Below are 13,818 nucleotides of genomic sequence, written 5' to 3' on the forward strand. Positions count from 1 at the left end.
ATAAATGTAGTAGGCCTCACCTATAGAAAGCTGATGGGAACCTCCTCTTTTTAATAGAAGCCATCACTCTGTTTTCTCACGCAATTGCATAGCCTAAAGAAATGTTGCGCAACATGAGCTCATGGGCTCTCATGAAGTGTTTGATAAGATTTTCGATTACATTTGCATTGATGTCAGTGTGATTAGAGGGACAATACAGTGTGGGGTACAATACAGTACAGTCCTTATTAAAAATATGCAAAAGTAGAGAAAATTAAAAAGGAGGCAAATACTTTTTCACAGAAATGTATCACGTAGCACCAGACTGTGTTACTGCACTCTTTGTTGCTGGAGGGTTCAGACTGTGTAGTTGTGTCTCACTCTTAGGCGGCACAAATACTTCCCAGCAATGAAAAAAGACCGGTTATGACCGATGAGAAATACTTTCTCTCTCATGGCTGAGTAACAATACACCAGCAACAATATACTATAACTTTTGCTCAAAACATCCCCAGTATTTCCCCTCCAGTATTTCCTGTTGGCTGGACAGCATACTGCACAATACAGTAGCATCCATTCCCTGAGTCAGCTACAGGGCTCCCTATAGGCAATTCTGGTCTGGTCTTGCCTCTCACCTGTCTCTGACTGACACTTATTACTTATTTGTAAACCTCTGATGCACATTTTCAGGTCTGCTGGAGCGTCAACAGCAGCCAAGACAGGACAATATCCATGATCCTCGCTGGCTCCATGGGAGCGTTTCATCTCTCAGTCAGCGTGCCGATGCCGCCCACACACCAAACCGTTATGCACACATCAAGTCGACAGCAACGCCATATGTTCCCATCTTTCCTTTTTTCCATTTGAAAAGGTCCCCTTTCACTTCATCTTCGGGTGCTGTGTGTGTGGCAAAAGGGGAATTATGACAGTTAATCAACATACTGTATATTTACAAGCATGACTGTTGGGTGCCATCTAAAGCACCTTCCACTAATATGATTGGCAGGGGGCTTTCTGTGCATTCTGTAACATGGTGCTGAGCTTTACAGTATTTTATTTTGTATTTTATTTAACTTTAACTAGGCAAGTCAGTTAAGAACAAATTCTAATTTACAATGACGGCCTACCCCAGCCAAACCCGGACGACGCTGGGCCAAACGGGCGGATGTGATACAGCCTGGACAGTAGTAACTCTCCTGGGGAGAGAAGCACTTAACGCCCCTATACTGTTACAGGGCACATGCGTCACATCATGAATCACAGACCTGTAGGAGAAATGACAGAGTGCTATTTACACTGACCCTGTCCTTTGCCTAGTTACTCACACAGCAAGGTCCTTTCAAGTTGAGGACTGCAGAGATCCATCACTTTCTTTTGTGTTTTATGTGTGCTTGTGTACACGTGTGTGCATGCGTGTGTGTCTGTGTGCGCATGTACATACACGCGTGTGATAGCACGTTTGCATGATTCAATTCTCAGATCCTAATAAATACATTTAAATACTACATTTCCATCTCCATGATCATGCATTGACCCCTGGACAGACAGTGAGGGTGGTGATAGGGGCGGAGATTAGATTATAACTCTCTGGGATGCAAATTAACTGAGGGAGGATGGAGGAGAAGGAGGAGTAGAGAGAGAGAGAGAGAGAGAGAGAGAGATGTTAAGGAGAAAGGGAAGGAGAAGGTCATATTCACACAAAGAGATCTTCAGCAAAGTTACTGAGCAGAAGTCTTTCCCCCGGAGAGCAGAGAATCCCTTGTTCGTGTAACAGCAGCTGATCCTGTGGCTTCTGCTTCAGACAACATATGAGGAATGCACCCATAGCACACACTGAAACACACAGAAACACACGCTGAAACACACACACAAACACAAGGAAACACACACACTCTAGTGCACACTAGTGTGTACACACTAGTGTGTACACACTAGCTACCCTCCTCTCCCTCCCTCTCACTCCCTCACTCGCTTCAACTCTCTGGCTCTCTCCTTCTCTCTCTCTCTCACTCCCTCACTCGCTTCAACTCTCTGGCTCTCTCATTCTGTCTCTCTCTCACTCCCTCACTCGCTTCAACTCTCTAGCTCTCTCCTTCACTCTCTCACTCACACTCTCGCTGAGCTCGAACCGCTTGGATACAGTGCAGAGGACTTGGGGAGAGTGCTCTTTTCTTCTTCTGCGTTTCCTTCCCTCCTCTCTCCCTCGTGAGCTGTTGATTTAGATCAATTCATTGGGATGAGGATGCGTTTGTGTTAAGCTGCAACAAAGGAAGAGTGCACAAGAAGCAACAGGGGAGTAATTGACTGCACGGAGAAACAGGAGACCTCCCCTCCTTTACAGGCTCAACAAGGGTGAGTAGAGATCGCTGGTCTTAATCACTAGGAGTTCCCTCTTTCTTTCTCTCTTTTTGCTCTGTATGGACTTGTTTTTGTGGACCTTAGCAAGGCGTTTCAAAGTTTGTATTTACATCCTTACATTGTCCTTTTCATAGTCCTGCAGGAGGACACAGACAGAGGCGTAACTTGTATGGCTTTGTTCGATACAGTTATGAAGCCAAACAATACACTGGTTTCATGTCATTGAGGGATGCCTGCCTCTTTTGTTGGGAGGAGTGAAGTTTCACTCTGGGTTGGGTACATGGCGTGCTCTCTGTTTCTCTCTCATTCTCTGATATCCAGGTGGAGTGTTTTCTCTTCCATGGTAGCAGAGTCAGCTCAGTGTAAGAGACGCGAGGGCGGCTAGCTAGCTCTGTGTCTCTCAGCTCTCCCTTTAAATGTGAGGCAATTAAGGCCGATTGGCAGTGGCTGTTGGTGGGTAACTTGGAAACAGGCGCGTGGGGGAGCTTGGAGGCACATGAGAGGATTTAGAGAGGAGAGGGAGAATCCATTTGTACATCACATAAAGCCGTCTTCTCACTGACTAATGATTCGAATTCACACTCGTGTGTGGCGAAATGACTTAAAAAGCTTATGGGCTTCCATTGCCAGTTTTTGTTGGAGTTATTAAACGTGGCCAGAGGCATCTTGTGTGAGTCTGCGTGTGTATGCATGTGTGCCGGCGTCTGCGTATGTGGGTGACACTGTGTCCCTTTGGAGTGTTTTAAGGTAATGAGTCCATTAGAGCTAATGCACATCAACACACAGTGCTGAGCCTTCACTTCGAAAGACTGCAAAGTAGGAAAGGATTCAGGCAGGGCACTGAGAGCATGTAGCATATTCTCTCTTCCAACAATGCATTTGAGGAATGCATTTTACGCATGCTTGCAGAGTGGCTTTACACTGCAGCTCGCCTGTGGGTCCTTCTCTGACAACATTGTTCTCTGACTTAGGGAAAGTGAGTCAATTAACAGGTCTGTGTTATTATGAATGTACTCATTTCATTTAAACAAAGGACAGGATATACAGGATCACACACACTCAAGTTGGAACACTGGACAGTATTTCTTAGTGGGCGGAGGTGCAACAGCACAGTCATTCTAGACTCCTAGTGTACATAGTTTATTCTCTCTTATTGTCAGCACACCTTTCCCACCATGTGTGCATACATACAGACGTTTTGGACTGCTAATGGCAGTCATCTCCATGTGATTAAACCAATTCTGACCATTAGCCATTATCTCCGCAACTAAAGTACCGTATGTGACCTTGTCACTCTGTCAGACACACACTGTTCTGTTCTGCAGGGCCCTATAAGAGGACAGCCCTGAGGACTTTATCTGAGGGGTATTCAGCCCAGAGGAGGCTGGTGGGACGAGCTATAGGAGGACGGGCTCGTTGTAATGGCTGGAATGGAATTAATGGAATCATCATCAGTTCCTCTTGTCATGTTAGTCACTGCATACCTAACGGCAGTCAAGACATTTCTGGCAGTCATTCATACGTCATCGGAGTGCGCAGCTGAACATTGTACGCTGGAAAACACTCGGTGTGTTATTTTTTTTTATTAAAACAAAACCGCTAATCATTAAATACAAATACCGAATACTGAATTCCGTGGCGCGGTTAGCTTTTAACAGCTAGGACCGCTATTTCTTGCCCTATTTCTTTTAACAGCTAGTCCCGCTTAACAGACAGGTTGAAGCCTGCTTGACTGAGACACTAAGCTGCTAGCCATCAAGCTAACAAAGTTGGTGCCAGATGAGTTTTGCAATGGAGCCCTCTTTGTCTGGAGAAGTAAATGAATGGTTCCAGCGCTGTAGGAGCTGTATCTACTACGCTTTCTTCAGGGACAAACCGGATCACTCGGAGTTCCAATGCGGCAATTGTTTACTTGCCAAGGATTATAGGCTTGAGGTGGCTTACTTGATCACGCAGGTCGCCAGCCTACTTAAGAAACTGGGGAAAACGCAGAGTGGAATGTTTACATTTTATACTCTGGTGGCTGGACGGCGTTCGTTCTTGTTGGATGCATCTCCGCCTTGTCATTTGTCTTATCCGACTGGCCGGTGTTGCCCGGAGCTCCCCCATCTGATAGCGTAATCGAAGGAGCACAGCAAGAGAATCAACAACGGTTGCATGTCACGAGCCGTGGAAGCCAAAGACAGCGGCCTCCCATAAAGCAGTCTACACTCCCAACAAGTAGCCCGGAGTGGATACAAACAACAAATAGTTTCGCCGTCCTGGAGCCTGATCTGTCTGCACCTTCGTCGCTGAGGGTGCCTGTGTCTGCGGCCGCAGTGCCTACTACTACGATTTCTAAGTCAACATCGGCAACCTTCCGTCCCTGCTCTGGATCGAGAGGGGCTTTTCCGTCTGTCAGAGGCCTTCACCAGGCGTCGGGAGCAATGGGCTCAAGTGATCCTGCCTCTCACCCATCCATAAAGGGTTCTCCGAATCCTGTGAAGCATGAGCGTGGGCGGATTTCCTTGTCATTCTCACCAGCCGTGATTTTGGGCAGCTCCATGGTAAGAAATGTGACCGTTCCTGGAGCAAAAACAATGTCCTATCCCGGAGCTTGAGTAAATGATATTACAAAACTGCTCCCAAATGTACTATGTCAGGACATGGAAATTGATTCTATCGTAGTCCATGTGGGTTTTAATGATGTTATGAAGGGCAGCTCTGAACAGTTTAAATTGGATTTTAAAGAGCTGCTAGACACTAACAAAAGACCCATCATATCTGGCCCTGTGGCCTCTCTGAATCGTGGCATTGAACGCTTTAGCAGGATTCTTTCTCTTCACAACTGGCTACGTGATTGTTGCAACTTTTGTTGACAATTTCGATACTTTTTGGAAACAAAACACACTTCATAAGGAGGATGGGATCCACTCAAATCATTTGGGTTTTGAGTGGATCCTGCGTTGAGTGCTGCGTTGAATGCTGCGTTGAGAAACTGGCTTATCAATGACTCAAGCGCAGCTCAGCTAATCCCTTCCATTGTGACGCAGTGTTGACAAATGTACATTACACCAGAGGCGATGGTAGACACAATGTAAGTAACCTAATTTATGTCCCTCTAACTGTCCTGAATGCCTCTGCTGATCCTACAACTATTGTATGCATAAATCATGTGCCTATGAACCAGATTTATACTGTTCACTGTGTGCAGCTCACCCTGCACTAACATAAATAACATGAGCATATCTACTTCTGCTAAGCTTCTCAGTAAAGCAATAAAAATAAGTAAGCATCTCTGTAGAAAAGTGCTCAAAATATCCCACATTAATATATGAAACAACGGTCAGGAAATCAATAATTTGCTAGTAACAGATGACATTCATATTCTGACTATCTCTGAAACTCACTTAGATAATACATTTGATGATACAGTGGTAGCAATACAAGGTTATAACATTTACAGAAAAGATAGAAATGCCAATGATGGAGATGTTGCTGTTTATATTCAGAACCACATTCCTGTAAAGATTAGAGAGGATCTCATGTTAAATACTGTTGAAGTAATATGGCTACAGGTTCATTTCCCTTACCTAAAGCCCTTTCTGGTGGGAAGCTGCTATAGACCACCAAAAGCTAACAGTCAGTATCTAGATAACATGTGAAATGTAACAGAGACGTATATTTTCTGGGTGATTTAAATATTGACTGGCTTTCATCAAGCTGCCCACTCAAGAAAAAGCTTCAAACTGTAAGCAGTGACTGCAACCTGGTTCAGGTTATCAGTCAACCTACCAGGGTAGTTAAAACTTCTTTGGGCTGCAAGCCCGAAGCCGGGCACAATATGACAACAGCCACTTCAAGTGCAGGGCGCGAAATTCTAAATATATTTTTTAGAAATATTTAACTTTCACACATTAACAAGTCCAATGCAGCATATGAAAGATAAACATCTTGTGAATCCAGCCAACATGTCCGATTTTTAAAATGTTTTACAGCGAAAACACCACGTATATTTATGTTAGCTCACCACCAAATACAAAAAGGACAGACATTTTTCACAGCACAGGTAGCATGCACAAAACCAACCTAACTAACCAAGAACCAACCAAACTAACCAAGAAACAACTTCATCAGATGACAGTCTTATAACATGTTATTCAATAAATCGATGTTTTGTTCGAAAAATGTGCATATTTGAGCTATAAATCAGTTTTACATTGCAGCTACCGTCACAGCTACCGTCAGAAATAGCACCGAAGCAGCCAGAGTAATTACAGACACCAACGTGAAATACCTAAATACTCATCATAAAACATTTCTGAAAAATACATGGTGTACAGCAAATGAAAGACAGGCATCTTGTGATTACAGACAATATTTCCGATTTCTTAAGTGTTTTACAGCGAAAACACAATATAGCATTATATTAGCTATTCGCTATAACTATTCATAAACATTACTAAAAAATACATGTTGTATAGGAAATGATAGATACACTAGTTCTTAATGCAATCGCCGTGTTAGAATTCTAAAAATAACTTCATTACGACATCCAGCTTAGTTATAGCGAGAGAGTGCCCAAAATCTGGGCGCAAACTACTAGTACAACATGTTCGACAGATATATGAAATAGCATCATAAAATGGGTCCTACTTTTGATGATCTTCCATCAGAATGTTGTACAAGGGGTCCTTTGTCCAGAACAATTGTTGTTTGGATTTAGAATGTCCTCTTCTCCAGTCAATTAGCACGGAAAGCTAGCAAAGCGGCGCAAAGCTCTCCTTCCTGAACATACGCAGACAAAGCAACACGCCTAACGTCCCGAAAAAATTTCAATAATCTAATAAAACTATATTGAAAAAACATACTTTACGATGATATTGTCACATGTATCAAATAAAATCAAAGCCGGAGATATTAGTCGTCTATAACAGCTTTACAGAAGGCAATACCAGGTCCCTTCTCGCGCGTTCCAGGAAACAGGAAATTGGGGTCACGTCATGCCAAGAGCTTTTATTCGACCCCAGATCAAGTTATACACTCCATTTCTTCTCTCACTCCCTGTTGACATCTAGTGGAAGGTGTATGAAGTGCATGTATACTGATATACAGTGGGGAGAACAAGTATTTGATACACTGCCGATTTTGCAGGTTTTCCTACTTACAAAGCATGTAGAGGTCTGTAATTTTTATCATAGGTACACTTCAACTGTGAGAGACGGAATTTAAAACAAAAATCCAGAAAATCACATTGTATGATTTTTAAGTAATTAATTCGCATTTTATTGCATGACATAAGTATTTGATCACCTACCAACCAGTAAGAATTCCGGCTCTCACAGACCTGTTAGTTTTTCTTTAAGAAGCCCTCCTGTTCTCCACTCATTACCTGTATTAACTGCACCTGTTTGAACTCGTTACCTGTATAAAAGACACCGTGCCACCCACTCAATCAAACAGACTCCAACCTCTCCACAATGGCCAAGACCAGAGAGCTGTGTAAGGACATCAGGGATAAAATTGTAGACCTGCACAAGGCTGGGATGGGCTACAGGACAATAGGTAAGCAGCTTGGTGAGAAGGCAACAACTGTTGGCGCAATTATTCGAAAATGGAAGAAGTTCAAGATGACGGTCAATCACCCTCGGTCTGGGGCTCCATGCAAGATCTCACCTCGTGGGGCATCAATGATCATGAGGAAGGTGAGGGATCAGCCCAGAACTACACGGCAGGACCTGGTCAATGACCTGAAGAGAGCTGGGACCACAGTCTCAAAGAAAACCATTAGTAACACACTACGCCGTCATGGATTAAAATCCTGCAGCGCACGCAAGGTCCCCCTGCTCAAGCCAGCGCATGTCCAGGCCCGTCTGAAGTTTGCCAATGACCATCTGGATGATCCAGAGGAGGAATTGGAGAAGGTCATGTGGTCTGATGAGACAAAAATAGAGCTTTTTGGTCTAAACTCCACTCGCCGTGTTTGGAGGAAGAAGAAGGATTAGTACAACCCCAAGAACACCATCCTAACCGTGAAGCTTGGAGGTGGAAACATCATTCTTTGGGGATGCTTTTCTGCAAAGGGGACAGGACGACTGCACCGTATTGAGGGGAGGATGGATGGGGCCATGCATCGTGAGATCTTGGCCAACAACCTCCTTCCCTCAGTAAGAGCATTGAAGATAGGTCGTGGCTGGGTCTTCCAGCATGACAACGACCCAAAACACACAGCCAGGGCAACTAAGGAGTGGCTCCGTAAGAAGCATCTCAAGGTCCTGGAGTGGCCTAGCCAGTCTCCAGACCTGAACCCAATAGAAAATCTTTGGAGGGAGCTGAAAGTCCGTATTGCCCAGCGACAGCCCCGAAACCTGAAGGATCTGGAGAAGGTCTGTATGGAGGAGTGGGCCAAAATCCCTGCTGCAGTGTGTGCAAACCTGGTCAAGAACTACAGGAAACGTATGATCTCTGTAATTGCAAACAAAGGTTTCTGTACCAAATATTAAGTTCTGCTTTTCTGATGTATCAAATACTTATGTCATGCAATAAAATGCAAATTAATTACTTAAAAATCATACAATGTGATTTTCTGGATTTTTGTTTTAGATTCCGTCTCTCACAGTTGAAGTGTACCTGTGATAAAAATTACAGACCTCTACATGCTTTGTAAGTAGGAAAACCTGCAAAATCGGCAGTGTATCAAATACTTGTTCTCCCCACTGTATATGAAGGCCATTTATAGGCAGGCCCTAGAACAGAGCATCGATTTCAGATTTTCCACTTCCTGTCAGGAGGTTTGCTGCAAAATGAGTTCTGTTTTACTCACAGATATAATTCAAACGGTTTTAGAAACTAGAGAGTGTTTTCTATCCAATAGTAATAATAATATGCATATTGTACGAGCAAGAATTGAGTACGAGGCCGTTTGAAATGGGCACCTTTATCCAAGTTACTCAATACTGCCCCTGCAGCCATAAGAAGTTAAAACAGCACAGGAATAAAATCATCACCTTGTACTGATCACACCTTCGCTAATGCTGCAGAAATTTGCTGGAAAGCAGTATCCAGATCCATCAGATATAGTGATCACAATATAGTAGCCATATCTAGGAAAACTTAAGTTCCAAATCTGGTTCTAATATTATGTAGAAGAGGTCATATAATACGTTTTATAGTGATTCCTATGTTGTTTATGTACAGTTGAAGTCGGAAGTTAACATACACCTTAGCCAAATACATTTAAACTCAGTTTTTCACAATTCCTGACATTTAATCCCAGTAAAAATTCCCTGATTTAGGTCAGTTAGGATCACCACTTTATTTTAAGAATGTGAAATGTCAGAATAATAGTAGAGAGAAGGATTCATTTCAGCTTTTATTTCTTTCATCACATTCCCAGTGGGTCAGAAGTTTACATATACTCAATTAGTATTTGGTAGCATTGCCTTTAAATTGTTTAACTTGGGTCAAATGTTTTGGGTAGCCTTCCACAAGCTTCCCACAATAAGTTTGGTGAATTTTGGCCCATTCCTCCTGACCGAGCTGGTGTAACTTAGAAGGTTTGTAGGCCTCCTTGCTCGCACACGCTTTTTCACTTATGCCCACATATTTTTGTATGGGCTTTGTGATGGCCACTCCAATACCTTGACTTTGTTGTCCTTAAGCCATTTTGCCACAACTTTGGAAGTATGCTTGGGGTTATTGTCCATTTGGAAGACCCATTTGCGACCAAGCTTTAACTTCCTGACTGATTGAGATGTTGCTTCAATATATCCACATAATTTCCCTACCTCATGATGCCATCTATTTTGTGAAGTGCACCAGTCCCTCCTGCAGCAAAGCACCCCTATAACATGATGCTGCCATCCCCATGCTTCACGGTTTGGATGGTGTTCTTCGGCATTTCTCCAAAAAGTACGATCTTTGTCCCCATGTGCAGTCGTAAACTGTAGTCTCACTTTTTTATGGCAGTTTGGGAGCTGTGGCTTCTTCCTTGCTGAGCGGTCTTTCAGCAGCCGCCTTTCAGCGGCTTTATGTCGATATAGGACTCGTTTTACTGTGGATATAGATACTTTTGTACCTGTTTCCTCCAGCATCTTCACAACTTCCTTTGCTGTTGTTCTGGGATTGGTTTGCACTTTTCACACCAAAGTACCTTCATCTCTAGAAGACAGAACGCATCTCCTTCCTGAGCAGTATGATGGCTGCGTGGTCCCATGGTGTTTATACTTGCATAGTATTGTTTGTACAGTCGAACGTGGTACCTTCAGGCATTTGGAAATTGCTCCCAAGGATGAACCAGACTTGTGGAGGTCTACAATTTTTTTTCTGAAGTCATGGCTGATTTCTTTTGATTTTCCCATGATGTCAAGCAAAGAGGCACTGAGTTTGAAGGCAGGTCTTGAAATACATCCACAGGTACACCTCCAATTGACTCAAATTATGTCAATTAGCCTATCAGAAGCTTCTAATTTTCCAAGCTGTTTAAAGGCACAGTCAACTTAGTATATGTTAACTTCTGACCAACTGGGATAGTGATACAGTGAATTATAACTGAAATAATCTGCCTGTAAACAATTGTTGGAAAAATTACTTGTGTCATGCACAATTTCGATGTCCTAACCGACTTGCCAAAACTATAGACATTTGTGGAGTGGTTGAAAAACGAGTTTTAATGACTCCAACCTAAGTGTATGTAAACTTCTGACTTCAACTGTAAATACTATTTGTTTGTCAGTGGTATGTTATGAGGAACAGACACTGCACTTGACACATTTATGAAATTGCTTATTCCAGTTACAAATAAGCGTGCACCTATTAAGAAAATGTCTGTAAAAACGGTTAAATCCCCATGGACTGATGAGAAATTGAAAAATGTTATGGTTGAGAGGGGTGAAGCAAAAGGTATGGTAAATAAGTCTGGCTGCACAACCGATTGGCAAACATATCGCAAATTGAGAAATCACGTGACTAAACTGAATAAAAAGAAGAAGAAACTACACTATGAAACAAAGATAAATGACATAAAGAATGATAGGTGCTTTGGATCACCTTAAATTATATTTTGGGGAAAAAAGCAAACTCAGCTCCATCATTTATTGAATCAGATGGCTCATTCATCACAAAACCAACTGATATTGGCCAGATTAGCAAATGTAGGCATAACATGCCAGCAACAAACACTGACACTACACATCTAAGTATATCTGACCATATTATGAAAGACAAGCATTGTAATTTTGAATTCTGTAAAGTGAGTGTGGAAGAGGTGAAAAAGTATTGTTGTCTATCAAGCAAGACAAGCCACCGTGGGCCTGACAACTTGGATGGAAAATTACTGAGGATAATAGTGGACGATATTGCCACTCCTATTTGCCATATTTTCAATTTAAGCCTACTAGAAAGTGTGTGCCCGAAGACTTGGAGGGAAGGAAAAGTAATTCCGCTATTTAAGAATGGTAAAGCTCCCTTTACTGGTTCAAATAGGAGACCAATCAGCCTGTTACCAACCCTTAGAGAGTGTTCTTTAATGGAAGCCTCTCCAGCATAATCCAGGTAGAATCAGGAATTCCCCAGGGCAGCTGTCTAGGCCCATTAGTTTTTAAAATCTTTACTAATTTTTACTAGTGTGTCCACGTATGCGGATGACCCAACACTATACGTCAGCTAGCTACTAATGACTGCAATACTTAACAAAGAGTTGCAGTTTGTTTCAGAGTGGGTGGTAAGGAATACGTTAGTCCTAAATATTTCTAAAACTAAAAGCATTGTATTTGGGACAAATTAAAACTTGTAATAAATAGTGTGGAAATTGAGCAAGTTGAGGTGACTAAACTGCTTGGAATAACAGTGGTCAAAACATATTGATACAACAGTAGCTAAGATGGGGAGAAGTATGTCCATAATAAAGCGCTGCTCTACCTTCTTAACAGCACTATGAACAAGGCAGGTCCTACAGGCCCTAGTTTTGTCGCACCTGGACTACTGTTCAGTCGTGTGGTCAGATTTACAAAAGGGACTTAGGAAAATTGCAGGGCAGCACAGCTGGCCCTTGGATGTACACAGAGAGCTAATATTCTTAATATGCATGTCAATCTCTCCTGGCTCAAAGTGGAGGAGAGATTGACTTCATCCCTACTTGTATTTATGAGAGGTATTGACATGTTGAATGCACCGAGCTCTCTGTTTCAACTAGTGCATACCAAACAAGATATGCCACCAGAGGTCTCTTCACACTCCCCAAGTCCAGAACAGACTATGGGAGGTGTACAGCACCATGACTACCTGGAACTCTATTCCACATCAAGTAACTGTTGCAAGCAGTAAAATTTGATTTAAAAAACAGATAAAAATACACCTTATGGAACAGCGGAACTGTGAAGAAACACAAACATAGCCACTTACATATGCATACACACACACACGATAACATATGCACTATACACACATGTACACATGGATTTTGTTCTGTAGATATGTGGTTGTGGTGGAGTATGCCCCTGAGGGCACACAGTGTGTTGTGAAATCTCTGAATGTATTGTAATGTTTTAAAAATTTTATAAACTGCCTTAATTCATTTTGCTGGACCCCAGGAAGATTAGCCCAATGTCACCCCCTGACCTTAGATATCTCTGTTTTCTATCATTTTTGGTTAGGTCAGGGTGTGACTAGGGTGGGTACTCTAGTTTTTTGTATGTCTAGGGTTTTTGTATGTTTAGGGGTTTTGTAGGTCTAGGGGTTTTGTATGTCTATGTTGGCCTGATATGGTTCCCAATCAGAGACAGCTGTTTATCGTTGTCTCTGATTAGGGATCATATTTAGGCAGCCCTTATTCCCACTTTCTGGTGTGGGATCTGGACTATGTGTAGTTGCCTGACAGCACTATATTGTATAGCTTCACGTTTAGTTTGTTATTTTGTTAGTTTGTTCGGTGTTCATTCTTTTAATAAAGAGAATGTACGCATACCACGCTGCGCCTTGGTCTCCTTCATACGACGATCGTGACACCCAAAAGGTTCTTCCAGGCACCTTTACTTCTGTTAGGTTCTAATTTTCAGAGTAAAAACTCAACGGACTCTATGAAAACTCAACCAAATGTATTCTTCCCAGAGGATCAATACAGCTGCATTAGACAAAGAACTTTTCACACAAGCACTGATATTTAACCCTTCCTCCTTGGCTGAGTTTCCTCCTACACATCTGTACAAACATTGTATCTTTACTGCTAGGCAGGACACTAAGTGATACAGGCCATAAACTTTTCTTTCTCCCTTAACGTGACCTGACCTGATCTCGACCCCCTTGATCACTAATCCATGGCTCTCTCCCTTTATCAGTGCATGTCACATGTGATCGCTTTCCCTACACTCAGTACATTCCAAGTTTAATTGCACACACCACATACAGTACCTTCCTCCTACAGATAACCATTAACTTCTGATGTAGACCCTCTAACCCTAAGCACTCAATATTTCAATAGGATACCTGATCATTTTTTTATTACAT

General features: G+C 42.5%; 1 protein-coding gene across 2 annotated transcripts in view; it reads left to right on the forward strand.

The window, feature by feature from the left end:
- The first annotated feature begins 1,618 nt into the window (after positions 1–1,618).
- The window catches only part of shisal1b (shisa like 1b), a 70,910-nt gene continuing 58,710 nt past the window's right edge, over positions 1,619–13,818 (forward strand). The window contains exon 1 of one of the 2 annotated variants that reach the window (XM_071326313.1): positions 1,619–2,331. The gene's annotated coding sequence lies outside the window, so the exon portion shown is untranslated. The remainder of the gene's footprint in view (positions 2,332–13,818) is intronic. The other variant, XM_071326311.1, reaches the window with a different exon arrangement.

This window comes from Salvelinus alpinus, chromosome 9 (genome assembly GCF_045679555.1).
Source record: "Salvelinus alpinus chromosome 9, SLU_Salpinus.1, whole genome shotgun sequence".
NCBI lineage: Eukaryota > Metazoa > Chordata > Actinopteri > Salmoniformes > Salmonidae > Salvelinus > Salvelinus alpinus.